Source organism: Theropithecus gelada, chromosome 7b (assembly GCF_003255815.1).
Source record: "Theropithecus gelada isolate Dixy chromosome 7b, Tgel_1.0, whole genome shotgun sequence".
Taxonomy (NCBI): Eukaryota; Metazoa; Chordata; class Mammalia; order Primates; family Cercopithecidae; genus Theropithecus; species Theropithecus gelada.
The window spans coordinates 103441003-103459032 of record NC_037675.1 but is presented as its reverse complement, the minus strand read 5'-3'; positions in this window follow the sequence as shown (position 1 = coordinate 103459032).

The following is an 18030-nucleotide window of genomic DNA, read 5'->3' as shown; positions in this document are numbered from 1 at the left end:
TCTCTTGTCCCACCAGGGCTGCTAATTTCTTTTTTTTTTTTTTTTTTTGTCTTTTTTTTTTCCTTTTTGTGGAGAACGGGGTCTTGCTATATTGCCCAGGCAGATCTCGAACTCCTGGCTGGGCTCAAGCTATCCTCCTGCCTCTTCCTCCCTAAGAGCTGGGGTTATAGGTGTGAGCCACCACACTCAGCTTCTTTTTTTTTGCTCTGGTTGCCCAGGCTGGAGTGCAATGGCGCGATCTTGGCTCACCGCAACCTGCACTTCCCGGGTTCAAGTGATTCTCCTGCCTCAGCCTCCCAAGTAGCTGGAATTACAGGCATGTGCCACCACGCCTGGCTAATTTTTGTATTTTTTTTTTTTTTGAGGCAGAGTCTCGCTGTGTCGCCCAGGCTGGAGTGCAGTGGCCGGATCTCAGCTCACTGCAAGCTCCGCCTCCCGGGTTCATGCCATTCTCCTGCCTCAGCCTCCCGAGTAGCTGGGACTACAGGCTCCCGCCACCTCGCCCGGCTAGTTTTTTGTATTTTTTTTAGTAGAGATGGGGTTTCACCGTGTTAGCCAGGATGGTCTCGATCTCCTGACCTTGTGATCCGCCCGTCTCGGCCTCCCAAAGTGCTGGGATTACAGGCTTGAGCCACCGCGCCCGGCCCATTTTTTGTATTTTTAGTAGAGACAGGGTTTCTCCATGTTGGTCACGATGGTCTTGAATTCCTGCCCTCAGGTGATCTGCCCTCCTCGGCCTCCCAAAGTGCTGGGATTACAGGCGTGAGCCACTGCGCCCGGTCAGGGCTGCTAATTTCAGCGGACCCCTTTCCCTCTCAGAGCCTTTGTTTTCTCAGTGTGAAAGGGGGATAGGACAATGATAATAATGACAGCAGGTGTTATCTGCTGAGCTTCCTCTGCGTGCGTTACGTGATCCTTCCGAAGACATACAGGGCAGGAATCATCATCTCCTTTCCGCGGATGAGAGCACTGAGAGGCAAATGGAGCTGAAATTGCAATTCCACTCTGACATCAAGAAACGTCTTGGCTGGGTGCAGTGGCTCACACCTGTAATCCCAGCACTTTGGGAGGCCAAGGAAGGCGGACTGCTTGAGCTCAGGAGTTTGAGACCAGCCTGGGCAACCTGGCAAAGACTATGTTTCTATAACAAATATAAAAATTAGCTGCGCCTGGTGGCGTCTGCCTGTAGTCCCTCAGGACTACCTCAGGGGCCACATACCCCCTTCATCATATTTGCTCCCTCACCTCCTCTCTCTCTCTCTCTCTCTCTCTTTTTTTTAGATGGAGTCTCGCTCTGTCGCCCAGGCTGGAGTCAGTGGTGCGATCTGGGCTCATTGCAACCTCTGCCTCCTGGGTTCAAGGAATTGTCCTGCCTCAGCCTCCCGAGTAGCTGGGACTACAGGCATGCACCACCACACCTGGCTAATTTTTGTATTTTTAGTAGAGATGGGGTTTCACCATATTGGCCAGGCTGGTCTCAAACTCCTGACCTCATGATCTGCCTGCCTCGACCTCCCAAAGTGTTGGGATTACAGGCATAAGCCACCTCGCCCAGCCCACCTTCTCTCTTATAGATGTATAGATACATTGTCTTTATCTGATCTGATGCCCCGGCACCCTTGATTCCCCAAGTATACCTCCGCAAACACGAACCCTCTCCTACTTGACTTTCTTACGGACCTTGTGTCAGGAAATTGACACTGTTAAAAACAATGTGAATTTGGCTGGGCACGGTGGCTCACGCCTGTAATCACAGCACTTTGGGAGGCCAAGGTGGGCAGGTTGCCTGAGGTCAGGTGTTTCAGACCAGCCTGGCCAACATGGTGAAACCCTGTCTCTACTAAAAATACAAAAATTAGCCGGGCATGGTGGCACGCACCTGTAATCCCAGCTACTCAGGAGGCTGAGGTGGGAGGATCACTTGAACCCAGGAGGTGGAGGTTGCAGTAAGCTGAGATTGCGCCACTGCACTCCAGCTTGGTGACAGAGTGAGACTCTGCCTTCAAAACAAAGCAAAACAAAAGTGAATCAACATCAGACTCCATTCCATTTTACCAGATACGCACAAAGTCTTCTTTCCCTTCTGTCCCATTCTCTATCCAGAGAATTGCATGGTAATTCCTTGCCATGTCTCGTCAGCCTCCTGGCAGGAACAGCCCCTTAGCCTCACTTTGTCTCTTAGTGTCCTTGACAGTCTATCTTAGTCCGTTTGTGCTGCTATAATAAAATACCACAGACAGGGTCATTTATAAAGAAGAGACCTTTGGCCAGGTGTGGTGGCTCATGCCTGTAATCCCAGCACTTTGGGAGGCCGAGGTGGGCAGATCATGAGGTCAAGAGATCAAGACCATCCTGGCCAACGTGGTGAAACCCTGTCTCTACTAAAAATACAAAAATTGGCTGGGCATGGTGGTGCATGCCTGTAGTCCCAGCTACTTGGGAGGCTGAGGCAGGAGAATCATTTGAACCCGGGAGGCGGAGGTTGTGGTTAGCAGAGATCACACCACTGTAACTCCAGCCTGGGCAACAGAGCGAGTCTCTGTCTCCAAAAAAAAAAAAAAAAAAAAGAGCAGACCTTGATTGCTCCCAGTTCTGGAGGCTGGAAGTGCAGCATCAGGGCATTGGCAGATTTCTTGTCTGGTGAGGGCCTGGCCCCTGCTTCCAAGATGGTGCCTTGACGGCTGTGCACTCCCACAGGGATGAACTCTGTCCTCACATGGCAAAGGGGTGAAAAGGGTCAAACTCTCTCCATCAAGCCCCTTTATAAGGCCATCAAATCCCATTCCTGAGAGCAGAGCCCTACGACTCAGTCACCTCCCAGAGGCCACACTTCCCAGTGCTGCTGCCCTAGGGATTACGTTTGTTTTTTTAATTGTCCTTTGTTTTAAAAAATATTTTTTCTACTTTGGGAGGCTGAGGTGGGCAGATCACCTGAGGTGATCACCTGAGAAGTTCAAGATCAGCCTAGCCAACATGGTAAAACCCTGTCTCTACTAAAAATACAAAAAATTGGGCAGGCGGTGGCTCACGCCTGTAATCCTAGCACTTTGGGAGGCCGAGGCGGGTGGATCACGAGGCCAGGAGATCCAGACCATCCTGGCTAACATGGTGAAACCCCGTCTCTACTAAAAATACAAAAAATTAGCCGGGCGTGGTCGCGGGTGCCTGTAGTCCCAGCTACTACTCGGGAGGCTGAGGTAGGAGAATGGCGTGAGCCAGGGAGGCGGGGCTTGCTGTGAGCCGAGATCGTACCACTGCACCCCAGCCTGGGCGACAGAGCGAGACCCCGTCTCAGAAAAAAAAAAAAAAAGTCCCGGTGCGGTGGCTTACACCTGTAATCCCAGCACTTTGGGAGGTTGAGGCAGGCGGATCACCTGAGATTGGGAGTTCAAGACCAGCCTGACCAACATGGAGAAACCGTGTCTCTTCTAAAAATACAAAATTAGCTGACTGTGGTGGCACATGCGTGCAATCCCAGCTACTCGAGAGGCTGAGGCAGAAGAGTTGCTTTAACTCGCGAGGCGGAGGTTGCAGTGAGTCGAGATCGCGCCATTGCATTCCAGCCTGGGCGACAAGAGTAAAATTTCGTCTCAAAAATAAATAAATAAATAAAATAAAATCGTTTTCTTTTAAAGACCAGTGGGATAGCAAGGGATTACATTTCAATATAAAATTTGGAAGGGGCAAAAACGTTGAAAGCATGGCATTCTCTTACAGAATACAAACCTTTCTTCTGCGGGCTGGCCCCCCCACCTGGGTCCAGGCGATGTGTCCTCATGACCCCATTCTTGGCAAGACAACTGCAGATGTGTGTTCCTGGTGGCGCAGTGCATTGCATCAGGGGGCTCATGTTCTCCTTGCCCACTGCTGCTGATGTTAGCCTCTGTCACCTGACCAAGGCGGTGTCTGCCAGGTTTCTCCAATGTGAAGTCACCATTCCCCAATTAATTAAATTAATTTATTTACTAGGATCTTGCTCTGTCTCCCAGGCTGTAGTGCAGTGGTGCAGTCATAGCCCACTGCAGCCTTCAACTCCTGGGCTCAAGCAATCCTCAGCCTCCTGAGTAGCTAGGACTACAGGCACTGCCCAGCTAATTTTTTATTTTTAAATTTTTTTTTGTAGTGATAGGGTCTCACTATGTTGTCCAGGCTGGTCTCAAACTCCTGGGCTCAATTCTCCCATCTTGGCCCCTCAAAGTGCTGGGATTACAGGCATGAGCCGCCGTGCCTGGCCCCCACTTTATGTTTGATTGGCATGTTGCAGAGAGAGATTCCACTCTTCCACTAATACCTTGTGTCTTATCAGACATCCACCCACTAGCCTTAGCATCTACTGATGAGTCTTGCCTTTATCAACCACCTATGTAGTGGTTGCTATACCATAATGATCTATTTTCATCCTTTTTTTTTGATATTTATTAATTGGCATTCTATCATAAGGAAGACCTTTCCCTTCTCCCTCATATAGTTTTTTCATTCCTTTATTTACTAGCATGGACTCATGAATCTTATTTTGTTCAGTGGGTTGTAATCTGATAGTCTCATTATTTGTATTGAAACTCAAATTACCCTAGATTTGAAGAGTGGGAGAACCTGCAAATTGGCCCCTGTGTCCTTTTAATATGTCCCCATCATTCTTTGAGTTCTTCCTTAATTTCTGGTCCCCCCCCCAAAAAAAAAAGTTCCAGGGTTAACTTGTAGACTCAGCCATCTCTCCAAGGCACTGTGCTATGGTTTGAATATTTGTCACTCCAAAGCTCATGTTGCAATTTCATCCCCCATGTGGCAGTGTTGAGAGGGGACTGGGTCATGCAGGCTCTGCCCTCAAGAATGGAGAAATATATTCATGGATTCCTGGGTTATCCTGGGACTGGGGCAGGTGGCTTTATAAGAAGAGGAAGAGAGACCTGAACTGGCACACCCAGCCGCCTCGCCGTGTGATGCCCTGTGCCACCTCAGGGCTCTGCAGAGTCCACACCAGCAAGAAGGCCCTCACCAAATGTGGTCCCTTGACCGTGGACTTCTCAGCCCCCAGAGCTGTAGGAAATAAATTCCTTTTCTTTACAAATTACTCAGTTTCAGGTATTCTGCTATAAGCAACAGAAAGGACTAAAACGAACTATGTTTCCTTTTAGTGGAGTACAGAACGGAACAGAATTGAGAGATGAAGTTCTTGGCACTCAGTGTGCTCAGAGTTGCCAGAGATTGGTGCTTCTAGACCCTCTTAGAAGAGGGCTAGGAAACATATATATGTACAAACGCTTTACATATATACACACAATCTATAATTCTTTTGTTATCTTTGTCTGTATATGTGTGTGTATGTACATGTCCTGAATTTGACTGATATTTCTGATTCAGCATCTCCCCGGGATCTTCCTAGCTTCTTCCTGTGTTTGCAAACCCTGTCTCAGTGAAAGATCCAGCTTTTGTTTTTCTGATATATGTATTTATTTGCTCAATCAGCGATCAGTGTATTAGTTTTCTAGAGAAGCAGAAGCAGTAGGTTATATACTGGTAAATATAAACCAGTGGAGAGTTATAATAGGAATTGACTGGTGTGATTATGGAAGCTAAGAAGTCCCACAGTATGGCATCTGCAAGCTGGAAACCAGGAAAGCCCATGATGTCATTCAGTCTGAGTTTGAAGGCCTGGGAACTAGGTGAGTCAATGCTATAACTTCCAGTTGGAAGCTGAAGGCCAGAGAGATAAGGTGCGGTCACGGGGTGGAGAGAGCAGCCACAGGTATAAATCTCAGAGACTGAAGGTCCAAGAGCCGGGAGCTCCAGCGTCTGAGGGCAGAAGATGGGTGTCCCAGCTTCTAGGCCCTCAACGGATTGGATGAGGCCCACCCACATTGCTGAGGGCAGATCTTTACTCAGTCCACTGATTCAAATGCTAATTTCCTCTAGCAATATCTTCACAGACACACCCGGAAACAATGTTTCCCCAACTATGTGGGCATCCCTTAGTCCAGTCAAGTCCACACATAAAATAAACCATCACAATTAGTTTATAGTCACACTTAGTGCCTGTGGGAGACTGAATCCAGGACCTCTGTGGATACCAAAATCACAGCCTACACTTTGTCCTGACCAAGGTCTGAACAAGTTTTTATGTATTTTTATCTTTTTTTTTTTTTTTTTTTTGAGAGGGAGAGTCTCACTCTGTCACCCGGGGTGGGGCACAGGCGCAAAATCTCCGCACTGCAACCTCCACCTCCCAGGTTCAATCTATTCTCACGCCTCAGCCTCCCAAGTAGCTGGATTACAGGTACCTGCCACCAGGCCCAGCTAATTTTTACATGTTTAGTAGAGACGGGGTTTTGCCATGTTGGCCAGTCTGGTCTTGAACTCCTGGCCTCAAGCCATCTGCCCACCTCAGCCTCCCAAAGTGTGGGATTACAGGCGTGAGCCACTGTGCCCGGCCTTCATGGATTTTTCTAATTCTGTAGTTCTTTATGGTGGGAGGGTAATTCTGGACTGCCTATGGGCAAAAGCAGGATTCGGCCTTCACATTTTAAAGCATCCGTGCCAGTTGTCTTGTTGAATTTTGCACAGTCTGGATTTGTCTGATTGTTTGATCATGGTAAGGTTCAGATTGAACATTTTTGTTAAGAATAATGTGTAGGCAGTGCTGGGACTCCCCGCTGCATTGCATGAGGAGGAGCTAATGTCAGCTTGTCTCCTTATTGGCAATGACAAGCCTGCTCACTTGAGTAAGGATATGTTGTATTCCTTTTGTAATATACATTGGATTGTATTTGTTAATTTGCTAAGATTTTGCATCAGTATGCATAAATGAGATTGGTGTATCGTTTCTTTTTGTGTGCAGTCTTTATTGGAATTTGGTATCATCATTATATTTGCTTTATTAAAAAAGCAGTTTTCCTTCTTCTTCTATGCTTCAGATCAGTTTAAGGAAAATTCATATATTTAAAGGTTGGTTAAGGCTGGGCGCGGTGACTCACACCAGTAATCCCAGCACTTTGGGAGGCTGAGGTGGGAGGATCATGAGGTCAGGAGATCAACACCATCCTGGCTAACACGGTGAAACCCCGTCTCTACTAAAAAATACAAAAAAAAAAAAAAAAACTAGCCGGGTGAAGTGGCGGGCGCCTGTAGTCCCAACTACTCGGGAGGCTGAGGCAAGAGAACGGTGTGATGGTGTGAACCGGGAGGCGGAGGTTGCAGTGAGCCCAGATCATGCCACTGGACTCCAACCTGGGAGACGGAGGGAGACTCCATCTCCAAAAAAAAAGGGGTTGGAAAGATTTACCTGTGAAGACTTTTGTATGTATGTAATTGTCATAAGTAGTTTTTCCTTGTTTTGTTTTTCTTTGCCACTCTGTCAGCCAAACCCTGGCAAATCTTCCAGCCTCCTTCATCTTCAGGTCTTTGAATGCATTCTCTTGCTTGGGGCATTCTCTGCTTTCATCAGGGGAAGCCCAGTGGGAAGCCTCCCTGCAGTGCCCTAGCCTCTCCCCACTGCGATGCCGGCTTCCTGCCATGGAGCCTGACTCACTGGACTGTCTCAGGACATGGAAACTGGGGCGTCTGCATTGGGTTCACTGCTGTCATTGCTTGGCATGCTCCATAGACATTGGGATGAGTGAATGTCCTCCCACGGTTCTGCCCCCTTCAGGCACAGTCACTACGGGGTGTGCATCCTGCTCTTCACGTCTCATTCACTTCACAAGCTGAGCAAGCTGTCCCGTGTGCACCAGGGATGGAGCTGGGCACTGGGGCCACCTCCATGAAAAAGCAGAGGAGCTCCCTGCCTCGTGGCGGAGGCCCTCTACTAAGAAATAAATGAAATTACAAATTGTACCAGGGCTCTGATGAAAATAGGGTGCCCTGATAGAGAGTAAGGGGATGGGGGATTTCCAGTTTCAGGAGGGTGGTCAGAGAAAGCCCCTTTCGAGAGAAACCATTGCATTTTAGACCTGCCGTTGAAAACAGTCAGCGCCGTCACTTTGGGAGCTAGAAGTAGGAAGTGACAGTGACAGCGTGTGTGAAGGCCCTGGGGCAGGAAGGAGGTTGGTGGGTGAGAAGCAGAAATCAGTGATGGACCAGTGGGAGCACGGCTGGCCATGGCTGCAGAGGTCAGCGTGGGGAGGGACTCAGGCTTTATTTAAGTGCCATGTGAAGCCACTCGAGGGTTTTAAGCAAGAGGGCGACATGATCTCTATTTTAACATGTTCTGGAGAGAAAGCTGTCACTGCAGACTAGGGAAGGGGCGGGGCCGGGGCAGGAGAGAAAGGCTAGGCTAAGATGCAGTCTCTAGGATCTAAGAATCCTAGGAAGGGAAGAATCATGGCCAACCTCCGGGTTTCTGGCTTGGTGAGTCTGCTGGGTGGTGGTGTCAGTTCCTGAGGTGAAGAAGATCACAGGGACTGGGCTGGGGGCGGGTGGGCAGGTGTGACCCATGCTGCTAGCACTGACCCCTCTATGCTGTGGGTGTCCGCTCTGTCTACCAAGAGGGTGATACTGTCCAGGGCATACTGAGTCCCCAGTGCCCACATGTGCCACCCCACAGATACCTGTTGATTGAAATTCTTTTCACTGTCTTCATTTGGGTCAAATCCTCACCAAGGGGGTTGGATTTGATTTTTTCTTCTTCTTTTTTTTTTTTTTTGAGACAAGTTCTCACTCTGTCGCCTAGGCTGGAGTGCAGTGGCGCAATCTTGGCTCACTGCAGCCTTGATTTCCCAGTCTCAGGTGTTCCTCCCACCTCAGCCTCCTGCGTAGCTGGGACTACAGGTATGTGCCACCATGCCTGGCTAATTTTTATATATTTTTTTGTAGATACAGGCTTTTACCATGTTGCCCAAGCTGGTCTCAAATTCCCGGGCTCAAGGGATCTGCCCATCTTGGCCTCCCAAAGTGCTGGGGTTACAGGCATGAGCCACCATGTCCAGCCGGATTTGAGTTTTGACACCCTAGTTTTTCAAGGTCAACTGGTGGAAAACATGGGTACTTCTTATTTAAAAAAAAAATTATATATTTTTTTATTTAAAGAGACAGGGTCTTGCCATGTTGGCCAGGTTGGTCTTGAACTCCTGGCCTCAAGCAGTCGACCCACCCTGGCCTCCTGAAGTGTTAGGATTACTAGCTGTGAGCCACCAAGCCTGGCTACTTCTTATTTATTCTAGGGCACTTTTTTAAAAATAGAAAATGTGTGACTATACATGACGGAGCATTTCTGGTACATCCTGTATGGCAGACTGAAGATGATTCCAAAGATCTTTTCTCAAGTATTCTGAGAAATTTAGCTTTTTTTTTTTTTTTTTTCCCTTGAGATGGAGTCTTGCTCTGTCGCCCACGCTGGAGTGCAGTGGCGCGATCTCAGCTCACTGAAACCTCTGCCTCCCGGGTTCAAGTGATTCTCCTGTCTCAGCCTCCCGAGTAGCTGGGACTACAGGTGTATGCCACCACGCCCAGCTAATTTGTGTATTTTTAGTAGAGACAGGGTTTCACCATGTTGGCCAGGATGGTCTCGATCTCTTGACCTTGTGATATGTCCACCTTGGCCTCCCAAAGTGCTGGGATTATAGGCATGAGGTACCATGCCCGGCCAAAATTTAGCTTTTTAATACGGGAAATATTTTCTATGTAAGAAATATCTGAATTTTTACTTGGTAAAGTAAAACATTTCTATATGAGATCCATTGCCTGTCTCAAATAAATCTTTCAAATGTGCATTTTCCTAGACTTTCAAAAAATTCACAACCTAGAAAGAAACCAAATGGTAGTCAAGATAAAGTACTACCCGCCAACATACAACTTTGTGAGTTTTTTTTTTTGGAGATGCAGTCTTACTCTGTCACCTAGGCTGGAGTGCAGTGGCACAATCTCAGCTCACTGAAACCTCTGTCTCCAGTGATGGTCCTGCCTCAGCCTCCCGAGTAGCTGGGACTACCGGGGTGCACCACCATGCCCAGATAATTTTTTATATAGTAGAGACAGGGTTTCACCATGTTGGCCAGGGTGGTTTCAAACTCCTGATCTCAAGTGATCCACCTGCCTTGGCCTCCCAAAGTGCGGGGATTACAGGCGTGAGCCACCACGCCCAGCTAACTCTGTGAGATCTTAGCAGATACACAACAGGGGCTGGCTCACCAGTTATGGGGCTTTCCTTTCTCTATTTCATTTTCTGTAAAACCAGGGTTTGAACTAGACCGGGGTTCCTAGAAATTGGGATTTCATAGGTCTGGAAGCTGGTCAGCATTATCGTACTATTTAAATTTTAAAATGGTATTGCCAACTTTTTTCAAGTGGAGAATTATAAAAGACACTAGTATTTACACTTGCCATTTCCAAAGGTATATTTCCATGCTAAAAGTGGAGGAAGAGCATGTCAGAAAAAGGATCCTTCTTCAAATTGAGTTTCCAGAGGAACCATTCCATTGCTCTTTTCTCTTGTTTTGTTTTTGAGTCAGGGTCTTGCTCTGTCATCCAGGCTGAAGTGCATGGCTCAATGAAGCCTCAGTCTCCTGGGCTCAAGTGATCCCCCACCTCAAGCCTCTCATATAGCTGGGACTACAGGCATGCGTCACCACACCCAGCTAATTTTTTTTTTTTTTGGTAGTGACAGAGTCAGTGTCACTATGTTGCCCAGGCTGGTCTTGAACCCCTAGGCTCCAGCTATCTTCCCACCTAAGCCTCCCAGAGTGCTGGGATGACAGGCGTGAGCCACCTCACCCAGTCGTCTTTTCTCTTGTTTTGATAAGGACATGGAAACACTGTCGTGCCCGGGGCAGGTGTGCAGACTGGCTGTAGGGACCCTGGCAACCACCAGATCCTCCTGGTCATCAGAAACCCAACACTGGTTCCCGGGTCAACTTTGGTGGAGCAGATTTAGGGTCTCACCGCGGTACCATATTGACACAAGTGCGGGGCCAGGAGCTGAGAGATTGGGGTCTGCCTGACACTGTTGCTGTGCTAACTATTGTGGAGGGTATTGGGGTTCAGTGGTCCTGTCTGTCCTCACTCATAAAGCCACGGGCTGCCTAACATGGCCGTGAGGCCTCCTCCCACCCGAGCTCCTCATGGCGAGATGGAGTCGCGCCGGTCTCCAGGCTGGAGAAAGCAGCTAGGGAGAGCGGCAGCCGTGGTTGCTTTCCTCATCCTCAGCTGGGGCAGGGGGGCCGCGGGTTTTTGTTACGAATGAGTGAATGCAGTCACAGAAGTTTCTTCTGCCTGAGATTTTTGCCCTCCAGAGACTCTGCTGGGCTTTCACCTTGCTGGAGAGCTCATTCAGGAAGACTCAGGCTCTTGGGTTCCCTGAAAACTTGCCACTCCCCTACAATTTTTTTTTTTTTTTTGAGATGAAGGCTCCCTCTGTCACCCAGGCTGGAGTGAAGTGGCGCGATCTCGGCTCGCTACAACCTCCACCTCCCGAGTTCAAGTGATTCTCCTGCTTCAGCCTCCCAAGTAGCTGGGATTACAGGTGTGCACCACCACACCTAGCTAAATTTTTATTTTTATTTTTTTTGAGACGGACTCTTGCTCTGTCACCCAGGCTGGAGTGCAATGGCGCCATCTCACCTCACTGCAACCTCTGCCTCCCAGGTTCAAGCAATTCTCCTTCCTCAGCCTCCTGAGTAACTGGGATTACAGGCTCCCACCACCACACCTGGTTAATTCGTTTGTATTTTTAGTAGAGATGAGGTTTCACTGTGTTGGCCAGGATGGTCTCAAACTCTTAACCCAAAGTGATCCGTCCACCTCGGCCTCCCAAAGTGCTGGGATTACAGGCGTGAGCCACGGTGCCTGGCCCCCACTCCCCTACTTATTGCCAATTAAACCATACCAGATGCTTATCCAGCGATGGACACGCTTACCACACATTCACACTCTAAGTTGAGGGGGGGAAATAAAGCTAGGTATACCCATATGTATTTAATGTTGATATAAAAGAACGCTCATCTCCAAGCCATTTCAAAGTATGGGATTGTTTTGTCTCTGAGTTACGGGCAGTGGTTCACATTCTGAAGGCAGGTTCTATTCCTTCTCCTCTGCAAGTTATTCTCATTCTGGAAGCCTCTCCTTTCTCAGATTCACTGGAAAGCAGACATCGCCATTTAGCTGGGAAGTCCCTTCTTGCTGTGTAGCGGGAAGAGCTTTGAGTTAGGGAGGTCCTGGGTTGACTGTGGGACCCCCACATTGCCCTTAGCTACCTCGGCCCAGCAGATGAGCCTCTCTACTCCGGTTCCTCCTGTGGGGAGGACAGCTGTTCAGGAAAGGTTCAACCTTGTCCAAAGAGAGGTCTGGCCTTTTCCCCGACTTTGCAGCAGCCGAGAGGCCCTTGGCATGCTGTGCCCGGTGAGAGCGCCTTTGTTTAGCTGGCGGCCTTGGGCCCTGCTGGCCAGTCTAGGCAAATGACATGATTTATGCTGGGGGTCTCGGGCCACACAGGATGGCTCCACCTCTGGAGGGGCTGGACACCGAGGCCACCATGTACACATGATAAACCCCCAGTAAAACTGTGGACGCCAATGCTCAGGCGAGCTTCCCTGGTGGGCGATACTCCACGCGAGCTGGTGCACACCGTCACCGGGAGAAGCCAGTGCGCTGCAGGGCTCCACGGGGAGAGGATGGCTGGCAGCTCTGACGTCTCCTGGACAGCCCTGCCCTGTGCATCTTGTCCTGTTCCTGATTTTCAGCAGTGTCTGCTCACTGGCATAATTGTAGCCATGTGTCCGAGAGCTCTACTCACCCCTGTGAGTCCTCAGAGGGAACTCTTGAGCCTGGGAGTGGTCGGAGACTCTGGGGGGGCCCCATGTCCCTCCTCTGCCCCTCATACCAGTCTCACACCGACCTCTGGGCCTTTAATTATGATGTCAATTTTCTGTAGCAGGCTTTTTATTCTAGTCTGTTTGAAACCCACAAAGAAGCAACCCCGAAGGAAGAAACCTCCAGGTTTCCTGGCAAAGCATTTACTAGAGAATCACCTGGGCTCTGACAGCACTGGAAAAAAGGCGGCTTCTCACAAGTCATCTGACAGCAACAGGTGATATGTGTGACTGTTTCCTTTAGCTCAAGCCCTGGGGTCAGCCTCGGTTTTGTGGGCTGAGGGGCCACGTGGGTCTAAAGAGGCTCCAGCCTCAGCATGGATTCCTGTTTGAAAGGAGGAGGTGACCCTGCTCCGAGCCTCAGGCACGGCGCTCACTCTGGGGGTCGCTCCTTGATTGAGGACCCGTTTTCTTTTTTCTTTTTTTTTTTTTTTTTTGAGACAGAGTCTTGTTCTGTCGCCCAGGCCGGAGTGCAGTGGTGCGATCTTGGCTCACTGCAAGCTCCACCTCCCGGGTTCACGCTGTTCTCCTGCCTCAGCCTCCCGAGTAGCTGGGACTACAGGCGCTGGCCACCGCGCCCGGCTAATTTTTTGTATTTTTAGTAGAGACGGGGTTTCACCTTGTTAGCCAGGATGGTCTTGATCTTCTGACTTCGTGATGCGCACACCTCGGCCTCCCAAAGTGCTGGGATTACAGGTGTGAGCCATCGTGCCTGGCCGATTGAGGACCCATTTTCAACAGGCACCTAAACACCCAAGAAGTACCCAGTGGACGGACTCACCTGCGTTGCATTAGACGTGGAAGCTCCGCCTTAGGGCAGCGCACAGAGGGGAACCCAAGGGAGAGTCAGCAGGGGGCTCGCCAGCAGGAAGGGAGCCTTGTTTTGGAGGCAGAAATGAAGACAGATGAGGTCACCACACCTGAGGAAGGGAGGGAGGGAGGAGTCGGGGAGAATGTCAGCCTTTGACTTTTCCATGTTATGCTTCAGCGCCAGGATCCGGCCTAATCCTCCCCCTTGCTTGGCACCCTCTCTGATCCATATTCTGATTCGGGGGTGGCAGGTGTGTGTGCGAGTGTGTGCGACACTTCTGGGAGGCAGAAGCACCTGAGCAGCGCTATTGGCTGTAAAGTGCTCATTTAGCATCTCTGGGGCTCCCGGGCACTGATTCTCCTCATTCCCCCTCCACTAGTCTTTTTCCATCACAGCTGTGCTGCATGTTTGTTCACCAACAGTATCTGTTACTGGTTGCTTTTATTACAGAAATTAAGAAGACAGGTGGCAAAAAACTCTTGGATTGCCAGGCCTGTGGTCCCAGCTACTTGGGAGGCTGAGGCAGGAGGATCGCTTGAGCCCAGGAGTCTGAGTCCAGCCTGGGCAACAAGACCCTATCTCTAAAAAACACAAAAGGTCCCAAAACATAAACAAAAACCCCTCTTGGATTGGCCAGGAATCCATCTGTTACATATTATCCTATAAAATACACAAATCAGTACACCTGGGCCAGCCCCAGCTTATGTTTATTTACCCGTGTATTTCTAGAAGCCCCTCAAGAGCAACCACCCCACACCAGACATGATCAGGAAGACCTGTAAGTAGGAAAATACGAATTCTAGAGATTATGGAGTTATTTGGCTCGCGCCTCCACCCCCAAGTTCTGTGGAATTTACATCATACTTTTTATACGAAGCAGAAAGTCTTTTTTTTTTTTTTTGAGACGGAGTCTTGCTCTGTCACCCAGGCTGGAGTGCGGTGGCCGGATCTCAGATCACTGCAAGCTCCGCCTCCCGGGTTCACGCCATTCTCCTGCCTCAGCCTCCCGAGTAGCTGGGACTACAGGTGCCCGCCACCTCACTCGGCTAGTTTTTTTTGTATTTTTTAGTAGAGACGGGGTTTCGGGTTAGCCAGGATGGTCTCGATCTCCTGACCTCATGATCCGCCCGTCTCGGCCTCCCAAAGTGCTGGGATTACAGGCTTGAGCCACCGTGCCCGGCCCGAAGCAGAAAGTCTTATGAGAGTAGGGGACACTTGGCTTCCAGTCAGTGTGGGCCCATCTCTGCACCTCTAGGTCTGTTCCCTTCTCTAAAAAAGGAGCTGAATTAAGCTTAGTGCATTTCAAACTTTTTGACAGTGGAATCCATTTTTTTTTCCTCCAAATGAAATCTTATATAAAACTACATATTAAATAAGAGCTGAACCTTTGATAATTTTATAGGTTCACATTAGTAATATAATGAGAACAGAGGCTAATGTGTTGGTGGTCTCCAAAGTGCTGAAATTTAGCATGTTTGTTTACAAAAATGCTGATGTTTTATAACATCTAAACTTACATAAAAACAAAAGCCTCGGGCTGGGCACGGTGGCTCATGCCTGTAATCCCAGCACTTTGGGAGGCCGAGGCAGGCAGATCACAAGGTCATGAGTTCGAGACCAGCCTGGCCAACATGGTGAAACCCTGTCTCTACTAAATGTACTAAAATTAGCTGGGTGTGGTGGTGCACACCTGTAATCTCAGTTACCTGGTGGGCTGAGACAGGAGAATCGCTTGAACCCAGGAGGCAGAGCTTGTGGTGAGTCAAGATTGCACCACTGCACTCCAGCCCGGGTGACAGAGTGAGACTCTGTTTCAAAAAAAAAAAAAAAAAAAAGTTTTATAAAATCTAAACTTACATAAAAACAAAAGCCTCAGGCAGGGCGTGGCGGCTCACGTCTGTAATCCCAGCACTTTGGGAGGCCAAGGCGGGCAGATCACCCGAGGTCAGGAGTTCAAGACCAGCCTGGCCAACATGGTGAAACCCGTCTCTACTAAAATTATAAAATTAGCTGGTGTGGTGGCGGGCGCCTGTAATCCCAGTTACTCCGGAGGCCGAGACAGGAGAATTGCTTAAACCCAGGAGGCAGGGTTACAGTGAGCTGAGGTCGTGCCACTGCACTCCAGCCTGGGTGACACCGTGAGACTCTGTCTCAAAAACAAAACAAGACCAAACAAAACAAAACAAACAAACAAAAATAGCCTCTGAGGAAGGGGGGCCACTGGACTGGAATCAAGCTCTTCTGGTTCTGGGCTCAAGTACACCGTCAGAGCCCGCAGCCGTCACAGCAGTCCCTTGACACTGTCTCCATAGAGGCTGCTTCCCTAGTGCAATGTCGGGGCCGAGCACGGGCTCTGGGTGGCCCTGGGTATCTCCATGGGGCAATGGTTGTGAAGGACAGACCCTGGGGTCCATGACTGTGGTTACCCCTCGACCTTGCAGGGCCCGGGGTTCTCCCCAGTGTCAAGTGATGGTGAATGAAGATGCAAGGGTTTCACCTGGAGTTCAGGATGAGAAGAAGACACTTTTTTCCTGAGGAAGGTGAGCCCCCACGCCCCACTCCCCCGCCTGCCTTGGGAGATCATCTCCTGAAGCTCGCTGTGTGGGCTGCAGACTGGCACCCGTAGCTATGCATGTACCTAACAATGCCACATGTTGGACACCGCATCTTGCGCCCTGTAGTTCAACCACGTATAGCCAATCACTCAAGTGTTTCTGTCAACCAGCGAGAACTCCTGAAAAACAACCTGAGTAACTGCCCCTTTCCCTATCTGTCCTTTCTCTTTTAAATGCTGAAGCCTCTTTTTCTCCCCCAGAGCATTTCTCAAGGCAGCTTGCAAGTGTTTCCCAGGCTGCAGCTCTCGACCTTGGCCCAAATAAGCTCTCTCCCTGTATCTTCTTTTTGAGACAAGGTCTTGCTTGCTCTGTTGCCCAGGCTGGCATGCAGTAGTGAGATGACGACCCACTGCAGTCTCAGCCTGCTGGGCTCAAGTGGTCCTCCCACCTCAGCCTCCTGAGTAGCTGGGATGACAGACACGAGCCGTGGGGCCTGGCCTCTCCCTGAATTGTCTCAGTTTCTTCCTTTAGGTTGACAATACCATAACTTCACACTGTCCACCTGGGGGTGTTCCTATGGCCTGACATGGTGCTGCGAGCATGTCCCCAGGCCCTCACCTGTGTTCACCATCACCCATGACGCTGCCCATCTAGAAGGCATTTCCACCATGTAATGTGATGGTCGGGGCTTGGACCCCAGGCCACACTGCTTGGGTAGCAACCTGGCTCCACTCAGTATTTGCGTGACCTCGGGCAAGTGACTTCACCTTTGTGTGCCTCAGTTTCCTCATTTGTGAATGAGGATAAGAGTAGTAAATTATTTGGTGGGTTGTGAGAACTAAGCAAATTAACCCAGGGAAATGAGGCACCCACCACAGCTCCTGGCATAAAGGCAGTGGTAAGAAATACGAGTTCTCCTTGTCATTACTGCTGATGGCTGCTGCCAACCCTCACAGGAGACACGAAGCCAGTCGTTTTGCCTTTATGCTTCTTGCTACCCCCAAATAGCAGCAGCGTGCAGCTGGGCTGGAATCGCAGCATGCCTCTGTGAGTGAGTCCTCTCGAACTCTTGTGCTGCAGGAAGTTACTAAACACCAGGTTTCCTGCAGTGTTAAGATGGGGGATAAGGACCGCAGCGGGCAAACATCTAGTCTGCGGAACACTGATCTGGGTACCGGCGCAGGAGGTGGAGTCTTCTGGCTGGCGTGCCCACTTTTAGGTGGAAGTGGAGCAGCAAAGTTACTGGACCCTTGGGCCGAAGACCACACTCTGCCTGGGTCGCAGCCTCGTCCATGTGCCCCAGCTGCAGAGTGACGGCGTCTGCACCTCTGTCAGTGCGAAGGGAGCACAGACACCACTGGGGAGAGAAGGAAGCTGAGGACAAAGCCTGCCCTCCCACGCCAGCCGGCGTGCTGACCACACGCAGCTATGGAAAGGTGAGGTTATAACCACGACACGAGGAGGTAACACTTTAGTCCTGTTTCCATGGGCTTCTCGCGAGAGCATCAGCGAGGATAATGATCTCTCCATTGAGGAGGTGGGTGAACTAGGATCCCAAATTCATACTTCCAGCAATTCCCTATTTTCAAGACTTTCATTTCTATAAATTGTATTGATTCACCTTTTCCTACTCAAAAAAGCCCCCAAACCCAAACCAAACCAAGAGGTGGTCTATAAAAAGGCACACTGCCTTTTCCACTAAGTAAAAAATCAGCGGATAGACTTAGCTTTGAACAGCTGTGGCTAGCAGCTGGTGCAGTCAGCGCTCCAGGCGGGCTGGGTGGAGATGGCCAGCCCCTCTGCAGTCAGCGTCCCTGTGTGCGGGCGGCCCTGACCTAACGGGAACCCGATCACGTCAGAGCCAGCT